The 13,785-nt window shown below is 38.2% G+C and overlaps 1 pseudogene; it reads left to right on the forward strand.

Annotated features, from left to right (window-relative positions):
• Nucleotides 1-677: 677 nt before the first annotated feature.
• LOC124988664 (protein BEX3-like) lies at nucleotides 678-989 on the forward strand (annotated as a pseudogene).
• Nucleotides 990-13,785: the final 12,796 nt, after the last annotated feature.

The raw sequence follows: 13,785 nt of genomic DNA on the forward strand, positions 1-13,785 counted from the left end.
CTATTCTGTTGCTCTGGGCCTAAGATGAAGCAGAATACCATAGTGTAAGGATAAAAGAGAAAAGCAGTTCAGGACATGGCCACTAGGAAGCACAGATCTCCGCCCACTAGGGAAAAAGTATATACCGTAAAGGCATGCCCTTCCTGATTTACCTCCTCCAACCCAACCCACTCAGTTAACCCATTCAAGTGGATTAATGTATGGATTAGGTTAAGACTCCCATAACCCAATCATTTCACCTCTAAACTCTCTTGCTTTGTCTCATACATGAGCTTTTAGGATAATTCTTATCTTAAAACATAACAAACATGAATTTAAAGTTGACCATCAAAGAGGAAATATTCAGCAGGGGTGTGTATGTATATTATACATGTGTATGTGTGCGACATCACATCATGATATTCATAGACATAACCTGAATAGTTTTCAAGGTTGTATAAATAGATGAAAAATCAAGGTGAAGCAGATGAAGACAGGCGAGTTTACTCCACAAAAGGCAGACCTTAAACAGCAGCCACAGACTTGCATCTGGCTACCAGCTCCTGCTGCCCTGCACACGGTGGGCTGGCATTTGGCTGGGGAAAGAGGAGCAGGACTACAGGGGGCCCAGTGTCACTATGGCACAACTGGTGTCGAGAAACCAGAGGAGGAGGAGAAGGCAAGGACTGGCCCAGGAAAACGAAGAAATGGGGCAGCCCATGCAGAATGGAGAAGACGACCGTTCTTTGGGAGGTGAAGGCCACCAGCCAGCAGGAAATAATAGATGGGGACAAGCCCTGACTTGCCCCTAATTTTCAATGGGCCATATCCAATAGGCAGATCAATGATGGGATGGATGGAGATGGAGATGATATGGAAATGTTCATAGAGGAGATGAGAGAAATCGGGAGAAATCTTAGGGAGCTGCAGTTGAGGAACTTTCTGTGTATTATACAGGGGAGCTTTCTAATCACCGTGATCATCATGATGAATTTTGCCTTATGCCTTGACTTCTGCCTTTTTCCGTGAGATTAATACTGAGTCCCACTGTCTTTCCTTTTCTTTGCATTTTCCTGATATGCCTTTACTGATCTGTTTGCTGTAAACCTTGTTATTTCCATGTGTCGAGTGGGTCTTGCCTTGCCAGCATCTGATTCAAGATCACCTTTGCACCCAGCCTAAGTTTCTGTCAGCAGTAGTTTTACCCATGTGTATGGAAAAATGTAAAGTTAATAAAGCAGTTAAAAAGCAAGCAAACAAAAACAACAACTACTACAGAAGGGCCACTAAGTTTGTCCTGAACTTCCCAGTGGCAAAACAGAGGAAAATCATTGTGATTTTTCTTGGTCTGGTTTTTCTCATTTGGTCTTAACATTTACTCTGTCAAGAGTGGCCATTAGTTAAGATATCTGTGAGCGTGAGGGGAAAGTTAGGTTACGGTTTGTTGATCAAATGAAACACAGTGAGGAGATAAACATAAATTGCATAAAAGAGAAGAAAAGTGTTACAGAGCCAGAGAGCTTACGGTTGCTGACAGGTAGCTGAGGAAAAGTCAGAAGGCATCACAGAGCAGAATCAGCACTGGAGAGTAGTCCTTTAGTAAGGTCCGCAGGCCTCACGGATTGGTTAATTTAAGAAAACTGGTGCAAGGCGTGTAGTTTATTTGCTTGACTCTGGTGCTGACCCGTAGGTTCATCATGGTCAGCAGCTGTGTAGTATATTGGTTTGGGTTCTGTGGGATGAGGAACAAGTAGCCTTGATTGTAAACAACCACATACAGGGAGGGAAAGTTTTAACAAGGCCAAATGTGACAGGGTACAACTTAATGCCAAGCCTATAATTGCATGCCAGAGCAGAAACTATATTAAATTTGTGATAGAAACATAATCAAGCACATGGTTCATTGGTTCTCATATTAAAAGCATGTCTGTGAGGGCTAGGGGTGTGGCTCGGTGGAAGAGCGCTTGCCTGGCATGCACAAGGCCCTGGGTTTGATCCGTAGCACGGGGGATGGGGCAGGGTAAGGAGTCAGTGGCTTCAGAGAATCACCTGTCTTCAGGTAGTGAGTTTTAAGGGGAAACATCTTCCAGAGCTAATCACAAGTTGAATATAAAGAAAAGGAGTCTAAGAAGAGAAGCCTACAATAGAGAAGGAGATTTAAGAGCCAAAGGGTGTGGGTGGCACAAGGAGAGCTTGTAATGGGAGAACTAGAACCTGACTTTCCCCTCAAGTTCACAACTATCTTGCCTTCCTGCCTCTCTTGATAAAGTAAATGTTAAGACCAAATTAGAAAGACCAGACCAAGAAAAAAATCAACAATTTCCCCTTTTTTGCCACTAAGAAGTGCAGGACAGATTCGGTGGCCCTTCTGTAGCTGTTTTTTAAGGTCTACTTTTTGTGAATTAAACTCTCCTATCTTAATCACCTTCACTTCAATTTTCCATCTATTTTTTTTAGACTCGTTTGTATTTATAGAGATTTGCTTAGGAACTATTCAGGCTACGAAGCCTAAGGATTCAATCTTGAAGAAGATTGACATTTAAGAGGAAAGCTGGAAATGAAAGAAGGGAAAAGAGAAGGGAAACTGAGCTGCCCAAGGTCCACAGCCCTCGGAATTGCAGACATACCATTTTTGAGTACTTGCAAATGTGTTTAATTCCAACCATCCACTTACATGGTAGCAGAAACTGTGGTCTTGAAACAAACCAATGAGAACCTTCAGATGTTTGTCTGGAAGGGGAAAAAAAACCCTCAGTAATCTCTTTCCTGTCTTTTCAAAAACACAGATAAAAGCCACTGCCATTAACATAATCCAAAACGCAGAGGGAATATTAGGTTACAGCAAGGATGCCATGATATAACTAAAGTAACATAACTGGCATTACACCGGCAGATTGTCTATACAAGCCATTAGTAATCATTTCTATCTTGATTCTAATTTTTAAAGTAAAAACTACATTTTATTTTCACCTCAGGAGTGACTGAGTCTTCAGGACAGATGATAATTTTGAAGAATAAGTTTCTCCCACCATCCTGTCTTAAGAGTATAAAAGTTTTGTTCACTGTTTTGCAAATAAATTCCTTTCTACGTCCTATCTTCACAAGAGTCACTAGGTTTATCTGTGGATTAGCTGATAAATGAAATCAGGTAATCTCAGCCCTGAAGAAAGTTGAGGCCTACTTTCTGAGAAGGAAAGTTTGAGAGAATCAGTTCAGGTCATTGCAGGCACTATTTTCCATAAGAAGATGGGGAGGGGATGAATACCAAGAATAATAAAGAAGTAATGTAAATAGAAATGACAGCATCTCCTTAAACCAAATAGTTTCTGATAAGTCTTCAACCAATAGAAATGTCATGAGGGAAAAATACACTATTTTGCATCCAATTCTAAAAGAAATAGAAAATAAGAGTGGGCTGTGGATCTTATAGGAGAAAGGAATGAACAGATGTAAAACAGGCAACCATATGAAAAGCCCATTGAGGAGAACTGGATGATTAATACACTACAAACATGTTGGGACAGCATGATTTATCTCCATCTCAGAATGGAAACCTACGATGCAGAAAATGAGGTTAAAATGAAAAAGTGTAGGAAACCTGACAAATAGCAGAATAATGGATAATCTATGTTTAAAGTAAAGGCATAAATTAAAAAGGAAGAACCAAAATTCTTCTCATGAAGAATTCAAGAATCTTCAGACAAGTCTTCATGAGTACACAGAGTTAGAACACCTCCATAGACAACTTAGGAGTTTTCTCTAGCACAAGACAAATCATGAATCTAGAATGAAATAGTCCACTACATTTCTTAGTAAGATGATGATGCTTTAGTAGAAACAAAGAACATGTTACAGAGAAAGCAAGGGCAAGAAATGGAAGCCACTTAGATTTTTCTTTATAGTAGACAAAGGAATCATTCAGAATTCCCAAGAAATAGCTGTACTCAGATGACTGTCATTGCACAAAGTAAAACAAACTAGAACTAAACTTGCTTTTTGACAAGTTCTAATAACATTAGTAATAACTGAAATAAAAGATAACTTACCAGGTGCCAGACAGGGTGGTTCATACATACAGAGGGTACTCTACTTATAGTGGTTTGGCTTAATGATCATGTAACTACACAATGATGCAAAAGCAGTGGGCATTCAGTAGAAAACCATACTTGGAATTTTAAGTCTTGATCTTTGCCTAGGTTAATGATGTGCCTTATAATATCCTCTCAAGATGCTGGGCAGAGGCAACTCCCAACCAGCCTCATGACCATGAGGGTACTCTGTGCTTTATTGTGTTGCTAAGCTCTGATGTTCTATATAATAGGTCAGGGGTGTTACATGTTTTTTCAGCCTAGGATGGGTTTATTGGGATGTGACCTTGTCATAAACCAAGGAGCATCTGGATTCCCTTTCTATAGATGAAGAAACAGGCTCAAAGTGAACAGTTATGAGAACAATGGTCAGAGAATAAGATTAATACATGGATCAGACTTCTGATGACCTAACTAGAAAACAGAGTACTTCATAAGCTGTGGTATCATTTAGGGGAAAGTAATGTTTTCCTATACTTAGAAGAATAAGTCTTTTCTCATTTCTCAAGAAAGACCCCAAGTTTTCTGGAAAAATTAAACAGCTATAATTTCATATGTTAGTACTTTTTGTTAGCACAATTCTTTATTTCAAATCAAGAGCAGTCTCATGCACATATCTTCTTTCCTTCTTTTTTTAAAATAACTTTTATTTATTTTTATATGGTACTGAGAATCAAACCCAGTGCCTCACACATGCTAGGTAAGTGCTCTACCACTGAGCTACAACCCCAGCCCTCTTGTTTCTTCATCAAATATTTTTATGACTTTATTTCATTTGGGATGTTTTTTGAAATGCAAAATTTTATTGAAGTATATATACAGAAAGTGTACATATGAGACCCTGTCTCAGATTTAAAAAATAAAACAGGGCTGGGGATGTAGCTCAGTGGAAAAGCACCCCTGGGTACAATCCCTAGTACTGAAGAAACAAAGAAAGGTTTATGGGGGCTAGGGTGTGGCTCAGTGGTAAAGCACTTGCCTATCATGTGTGAGGTACTGGGTTTGAGCCTCAGCATCACATAAAAATAAATAAAAACAAAGGTATTGTGTCTATATACAACTAAAAATGTTCTTTTAAAAATCATTTATGTATGAGAATCCATATAGATGCATGTGGTGATTGTTTACTTTCATTATTGCATAATATTTCACCAGTGACAGATATTTGTCCTTGTTTTCAGTTTGGGGCAGGAGAAAAAAAAAACCATCAACATTGCTACAGATATTCCCTGTGCCCTTTTGGTGAGTATGTGGGTCATTTTGCAATCATTCAGATTTATTGGCAGTATTTTTGAGAATTTTGAAAGGAACTTTAAAATATATCATTTCTCTCTTTATAGTGTATATTCCTCATGTTTTATGTACTTAATATATCCTGTACATGTTCCAAGGGCCAGGCGCAAATTTTTACTTAGTGTACAAGTCAAGGAATGGAATTAGTAATACACACTAGAATCAGCAATGTAAGATTTTAAATCATTAAAGCAATTTATTTATGGCAGCCAGGTATTCTATTTCTTTTGAGTCAGTTTTGTTAAGTCAGAGATAAATTCCTAGGAAATTATAATTTATAATTACAGGGCAGACCATAATTGATGGAGCTGTGTAACAGGTACAGGACTTCATTGTAACATTCTCTTAATCTGTGTGTGTTTGAAGTTTTTCATTCAGAATATTTCTTAAGTTACCAGGGGTGATTTATTTTATAAATGTTCTTTTGATCTACTACTCAATAGTTAACTTAAAAAATTAAAAAGTGAATTCAGCATGCCAATATAAACTTAATATAACTTAAATCATTTGAATACTTCCCTTATCTTGTTTTAGGGGAAATACATGGTAGTTTTATCCTTGAAGACACTTCAAATACTTTTTATAATAAAGTGGATATGAAGGAAAATTATTTATACTAATTGCCAAAACACACAGCAAAGAATTTAATGGTTTGAAAAATGACAGAATCTCTCATCTTCTTGCAAAAACTGAATCCTTAAGTCCATTTGTTCAAGCTTAGCCTCTTCCCAAAATAGATACCAGCACTAACAGCAATTTCATGTCTCAACTTCCCTGCTGTATAGCCACTAGAATGCATTTCACTCTCTTCAGAACAGGAATTTCTTTGAATTTATCTTCGTATTTATGATCCTGCAGAGTGCCTGGCCCTTGGTTCATACTCAATAAATAGAAGAGTTATATATTACATTATGCCAGTTCCCACCTCCCTCACTAGCTTATGGTGAGGTTTAGAGGAGACGAAAGTCAAAGTCATGTAAATTGAATATGTAATTGGGTTTGATCCTCCACCCCAGGGAGAAAGCAGGACATTGTCATCATTCAAAGAAGGTTCTTTGAGTGGAGGAGGAGGCCCCTTCTGTCCCCTGTCCACCATCACAAGCAAATGGAGACCCTTTCTGCTGTGTTTCTGTTTCTTCTCTCTAGGCCAGATGGGTTTACCCAGAATGGAATGAAGAGGATGGAGTCATGGGGGCACAAGGAAAGCTATGGCTTGCCGACACTCATGCCATGGCTATCTCTGTAGGAACATGTCACTCAGGATATTTTGACCTAAACTTAATCACTTTAGCTAATACAAGAGGAGCATGGTGGGACCACATGGGAGGGCACACGTCATAACTAAAGGACACAAAAGAGTGGGAATTATTCCCTATATCACTACCCAATTTATTTCCTCAAGTAGCTCAAACACTAAATAGAAATACCTGAAATTAAACCTCCCTCCTGCCTTTGCTTTTGATAAGGTAAGAGTCATTTGAGAGGTCACTCATTATTTCTGCATTTTTTTTGTTCTTCCACATTGAAGACAAAATAAAATAACAAATAAAATAATTATATTACATTAATAAATATAATTAAATATATTTCATGCAGTATGAAATTATTTCAGTTAAATTTGAGCTTGTATTTAACATGCCAGTTTGTCATTTAAATTGATCTCTCTGCACAATCAAGAAACAAAAGAGATTTTTGGAATAAATCCCAATTAAACTCAATAAGTGGCCATACTAGGTAGATTTTAATAAGCCACAATTAAGAGGTGGTCTACATATATAATTTTTTAGGTGTATAGATTAATTTTCATGGTTTCTCCTTTGTCTGGCAGATATTTGTTTTTCTATAAGGCATAAGCTGGATAAATTAGAGTTTCACACTTAGGACTAGGGACAATTTTGCATTTAGATATAGTTAATTCCCTACATCCACTTCTTTTCTTTCTGCAACTATGACAGCTTCACTTCTCAAATCCTCCTGTTATGACTCTGGATAAGTTCTTCCATCCCTACCAGAACACAAGTGTAAAATTGAGAAAATCTTAATCCACAGGAGCCAGTAATACATCTAAGTAGCTTGGAAATGTTATAAGAGCCTCCAGGAAGGACCTCACAACCCACTTAGTCCCAAAAATCAATTTACTCTTAGAGTCAATAATCCCAATTCATCAGGAGAATCGTGCACCAGATATACTTTATACAATTTACCTAGCTGTCAGAGAGATTTTATAGGGAATGTAGTTACATGCATATTGACAAGCTGTTTTCTTTACTTAACAGGGAACTGGAATTTCTTGAAACATTGGAGGGACGGATACCCTCTCTTACCATCCCTTTGCCACCTTCTTCACTCTCTGGTCTTTGGCAGCTCAGGGCTGACAAAGAATTGCTGCTGGTTGTCTACACAAGGTGGCCAGATCTGGTCCATTTGTGTTTGGCTTTGAGATGGAGAAGAAGTCAGAGTCTTTCAAACCAAGATCAGTTGCTTTGGTTCCATTTCCAAAACAGGTTGGTTCATTTTTTTTTTTTTTTTCTATCACTCACTTTGGTTAGAGAGCCGAAGGTCATACAACAAAGGAATTCATATGGCCCAAAATGGAGTGTGTGTGTGTGTGTGTGTGTTGTTTAGGTGATTTAGAAAAAGCACAGTGTACTTGAGAAACACCTGGAAGTACCTGGAACTGGTGTCATGTAACCTGGTTTCCTGTTGCATTAAATGTCTATTACATTCATATACTTGTCAGTGGCCAAGTGAATTCAAAAGCAAAACCTGCATAGCACAGCCTTCACACTGCCTTTCCCGGATTCTGGAGAACAGCTTGCGGTGACTGTTTGATCCAAGGAAGCCTGGTTCCATTGCAAGGATGGCTTGCTCATTCTGCTGATGAATTAGTTGTATTAACGTGCCAGAAACAAAACAACAATCTGGAGATGATTTCTGTAAAACTTGGTGTTTCATCCAAATGTGATTAACACAGCCAAGAATTTTTGCCCTTGCTACTGTGAAATAACTCAGAGCCAGAGGTTGAGTTAATCAGGGTTAATCTTTTGTTCACATTTGCAGAACTGTGTTATCTGATTTTTCTTCCTTTCTGGATAATAGTTTTTGAGATAGTCATAAATAAGACTCTTGTTTTTCCAGTGTGAAGATTTTTCAGTGAGAATCAGAATATGGAATCTGCCAGGACAAGAGGTTCATCTGGGGATGCGGAGGACTCAGGGGGATTGACAACTATGCAAATTTTATAATGAACTAGATATTAGCTAGATAATGACTTCTAAAGTTACAATGTGGTGGATCAGAAGTTATAAACATAGCCTGACCTTTATACTTTGGGAATCAGTAGAGGCATATGTCTACATACGCACACATAGGAATTGGAGTGAGAGAGTTTGAACACTGCCTCCACCACTTTAGGGTAGAGTGGGAACTGAAACTAGTTGCCAGAGACTATACTGTGCCTCAATTTCCCATCAAACAACCTCAATGAGAAACTGAATGAGGTAGTCTAAGTAGAACTCCTAACACAAAGTAAGTGCTCAACAAATGGTAGCTTTTCCTACTGTCTGCTTAAATAGTAAATGGATGTGCTTTAGGTGATGATAATGGTGACGTACCAAATTGGAGAAAATACTGATAATTTATCTTATTTAAATTAGTGCTAATTCCAAGTGCTAATACACTAGGTTTCTCCCTAATCCACACTGAGTTTTTTTTTATGTGTAGTTAGTAGATTATACATTTAAAAAAAAATACTTAGTGCACCAGAGAAAACTGATGTACAGAATGCTTTCTGAATACATGATGATTTGATGACAGCAATCTGACTCAGAAGGTGGCAAACAACTCAGTGTTTGGGTACAGAACATGATTTCTATTTTAAACATCTGAATCCTTTAGATCTCAGTTTCTTTACCAGGCAGGGTTTGAGAAGGAGGGAGCAGAGAAGATAATCTCATCACCCCTCCCTGTTTCTTCATTAAGTGGTGAGCTGGGATCAAAATATGAGTTATTTAGATACCAAAATATGTGTATTCAATTACTGTGTTAGGCTGCTTCCCAAGTTAGGGCCAGAGACAGGGATTTGCTAGAATTTCCCAACCAGCAACATGCTAGAGCAGCAATGGGTGCAGCCTTAAAAGGTGAGCCTGTTGGAGCCCCTGTCCCTCCAGCTGAAATCCAGCTCTGCCACATAGGCTACTAAACATTGGGAGAAAAATCTCTCCTTACTGGAGCTTCCTTATCTAGAAATTGGGGCTGGAAACAATACCTACTCACAAATACATAGGAAGAGTAAACACCTTAATACATGGGGTTTGCTTAGAAGAGTGCCTCACCCACTATAAGCAGTTGTTAGCTGTGACTTACTTTGATGGGCATCCTAAGATTTTGTGTTTCTTCTTCGTTTGTTTGTTATTAGATCTCAGGAAATTTCTTTATTTGCAACACTTTCTATTTGGTCTTAAAAAAATCTGTGTATGTACCTTTTATCTCTGAGGTACTGACTACTTCAAACACTGCTCATATATAAGTTTTTGTTTTTTCTTTGTATTTTCTATATTGCAGAGCATTCCAGCAACTGCAGGAGATATTTCTAAAGCAAGTCAACGCTCTTTGAGAAATAGATAGATAGATAGATAGATAGATAGATAGATAGATAGAGCGAGCTATAGATATGTAGATGTGTTAAATTATTTATCTTTGGGCAATAGTTCCAAAATCACTGAGTTTTTAAAAATTGTTTTTAGGAATGCTTTATAAACTTGTGGGAACTGCAAAGTTGTAAAATTGATTCTGGTCATAGAGCTAGGCTCTAAACTCAGCATTTAAAGCAAAAATTAAAGAAAGTTTTAAAGAACTTTTAAAAATTCACTAGACTACAGGACAGTTCTGTTTTTCAGCAAGTCCAGAATTTGCATGTGTTTCTCCAGCTTTAGAAATTAATATTTCTTCCATTGAACACCCGATGAAGCAATTGGTTTGTATATAAGGACCTTTTATATAAAAAATATGTACAACGTATACCAAGGACTTTATACATGCCAACTTATTTACTCCTCATAATGACCTTATGAAGCATTATTGTTCCTTTCACCAATGAAGGACTGAGAAAAAGCAAAGTCAATGACAGTAGTAGTCACCAGCAGCCAAACTATACAGCTGAATTTTTATCTCAATTCTCTTGGACACAAAAGCCCCTCTTTTCCCTGTACTACATGCGCCCTCTGCCTAGAGTCACTCTTAGATGGCACTGAGGAACACAAACTGTCTTTACTCTGCTCAAGACTGCTTAGTATTACAGGGAACTCTGAGTTTAGAGCTCAACAGCTTCAACTGAATACAAAGACATTGGAGACAATCCAGAGAAGATTAAGGAACCAGTTTGAAAGAAGTCCCAAGAGGGATTCAGTTTAAGAGTGGAAAGATTTAGAGAGGGACAGAAAGGGCATTACTGACTCTGCTGGGTTTTAGGGCCATAAATAAGTCATGCAGGAAAATGAAGGAGAATCAACCCTGGCTGATTGCTGCTTGGTTGCAGCCCTTCTGAAAGATGGGGTTGGCTGGGTGGGTGGCCTCCTGAGATGTGCCTTTCTATCTTATGATTCTAGGAATTCAACCCCAGGCATTGCTAATAAATGTAGCAAAGTAAGTGAGATTGGACACCACTCAGCTAACTCCTGGAATGCCTCTGTAAAGGGGGAACAGACAGGACTGTCTTCCTCTCATTTACTGATGAGTAAATGAGACCTAAAGATGCAATCCACAGGAAAGTGACAGTTCAATGGATACTTACTTCTGCTACCCAGGAAGCCCCAAACGAGAATGCTGTATATATCAGTTTCCTAGACTCCAAAGACATCAGAGAGAGATAGAGACAGAAACAGAGAGAGGATGACACCAATTGTGTGCAAAATATCCAGGCTTGGAGAAGGTACACAGAAGGTACTTAGTCACTTGCAATTGGTGGGTTGGTGTGATCAGAGGAAAGGTTGGTTGTGCAGTGTTTCTTGTGACTGTGCCATCTTCCAGTGGTCATTTGAGCAGCACATCTCTGATATTTAAATAGGTTTGTAAAAGGGGACAATTCCATAAATCATCTGGTCCACAATAAAGTCAAGATTTTTTTTTTTTTGGTATAGAAATTGAACCCAGAGGGGCTTAATCACTGAGTTACATTCCCAGCCCTTTTAATTTATATCTTTAATTTTGAGACAGGGTCTTGCTTATTTGCTTAGGACCTCACTAAGTTGCTGAGGCTGGTTTTGAACTTGTGATCTTCCTGCCTCAGTCTCCCGAGCCGCTGGGATTACAGGCATGCACCAGAGCGCCTAGCTCAAGATCCTTTCTTGTGCTCTTGGCTCTTGCTAAAGAGGTATTTGACTTTTTAATTATACACACAATATAATTCAATATAAAAAGGAAAAAGATGTAAAAATGAGATCACTGTCAATATCAAAAATCATATATTTACTATATATATATTATACATATTTTTGCATATAAAACTCAGATATATGTGGGTAATAATAACAATAGTTGTGAAACAGCTTCCGTTCCAAACACTGTTAAGAGCTTAATTTGCATCATTTCACAGAATAAAAGCAAACCCAGAGAGGAGATGCTTGACACTTCCTCCAAGTCCAATTCAGTCTGGCAACTTTGAAAAGCCAGATAGGGGCTGGGGATATAGCTCAGTTGGTAGAGTGAAAACTCTGGGTTCAGTCCCCAGCACACACACAGAAAAGCAAGCCAGATAAATTTCCTTTCCCTTTCCTTAAAAAGAAAGAATGATACGATACATCTGAATCATCTTATCTTCTTAATTATAGCATTAGAGGTATGGTTATTATTAAGATCTAAGGAGAACTAACAGAAATTAAAACTGATCAGCCTCTAGGCTTTGCTAATCTGAAAATTCAACAGTGGCCCACCCCACTTTAGTCATGAGCACAATGGTGGAACTAACTGTCCAGTCTCAGAACTGTGAAGAGTTTGTGCTTCAGTCATGCTTTATTTCCATGGCATTCTATGAGAACATACTACTCGGTTCAGTTCTAGCAGTTATTTTGTGAATGCAATGCTCCTATGCAGCTGGCAGTCCTATGAACTGTCATAGCCATTTTAGCGAACAGTTTGTTGGTAGTAATAAAATAAAAATGGATGTAACTCAAAGCAGTACTTCTGGATGCATGTCTTAGGGAAATCATCTATGTGCACAAGGAGTCATGCACTCAGCATTGGTTTGTTTTTCAAACTACTAGAAACAACCTAAATAGTTAAGGGGAAGGATATGTTGTGATATACTAATAATATAATAATATTATGCAATCATTTAAAGGATGATTTTTATATGTGAAGAAATGAGTTCCAAGCTCTTATTGTCTGAAAAGATAGTTAACAGATATAGCTTGATGCCATACAATATATATTAGTATATGATACTATATTCACATATTCTTTGTATAGTAAAAATACATAGTGATAAAAAAAAGAAAATGAAGGATATAGAGAAAGAGAACTAGATAAAATTATTAAAGGATTAAAAAAAAATCAAAGAAGCACCAAAGGAAGAAAGCAAAGGAGAACAAGTCAGACTGGTTAGTATCTGCAAGCAGGGGCAATAAGCAAATAAGTACATAAACCCCAGGGGTTGAGACGGAAGGAGAAGCAAATTGATGTCAAGGGGCAGGAAAAGCAGAGACTCTAGAAGACTCAAGTTAAAGCTCTACCAAATGGATTAAGTCAAACTTGATTTAAGTACTTTGCCTGCTCCTAGTTCTTTACCATAAACATTCCACACACTGCTGAGCAACATACTACATAAGCAGAGTTAACTGTAGTGGGGGCTTACTTCATCAACCCGGTCTGAAGTCCTAGGGACTTAGGCAAGGTAAGAAAGTGTGGGTGGCCTCTAAGAGCTGAAAGCAGCTTCTAGACAGTAGAAGCCACACAACTGTCCAGCCACAGCAGTTGCAATCAAGAGAAGAATCTGAAGGACCTGAATGGAGGAAGACTGTGAATCCTGGACATACCATCTTTGAAGGAGAAATGAGTTGGAAGTCCCTGGGATTCCCTATGTTTGTGGGGCACCATTCCATCAGAGTTTTTGTCCCATGAAGACTCTGCAGGAAAATACATGTAAAGGGGTAAGAAAGAAAAATCAGAACACATAACAGGGCAGCAATATTTAACACATTTACCAATAAAGGAATTGTAATTTATGTATGCTTTGAATCAAGGTATGAATTATCTGGGTCGTCTGCTGAGGGTTTCCCAAAGCTGCAAATACAGTACGTTATTTTTGTTTCTCATCTTGATGCTTGACTTTGGAAAAATCTACTTCCAAGGTCACTTAGACTGTTGACAGAATTCATTTCTGTGGGTCACTAGGAAAGCAAAGCCTGACTTCTAGCTGGCTGGCTGTTGG

Source organism: Sciurus carolinensis, chromosome 7, assembly GCF_902686445.1.
Source record: "Sciurus carolinensis chromosome 7, mSciCar1.2, whole genome shotgun sequence".
Classification (NCBI taxonomy): domain Eukaryota; kingdom Metazoa; phylum Chordata; class Mammalia; order Rodentia; family Sciuridae; genus Sciurus; species Sciurus carolinensis.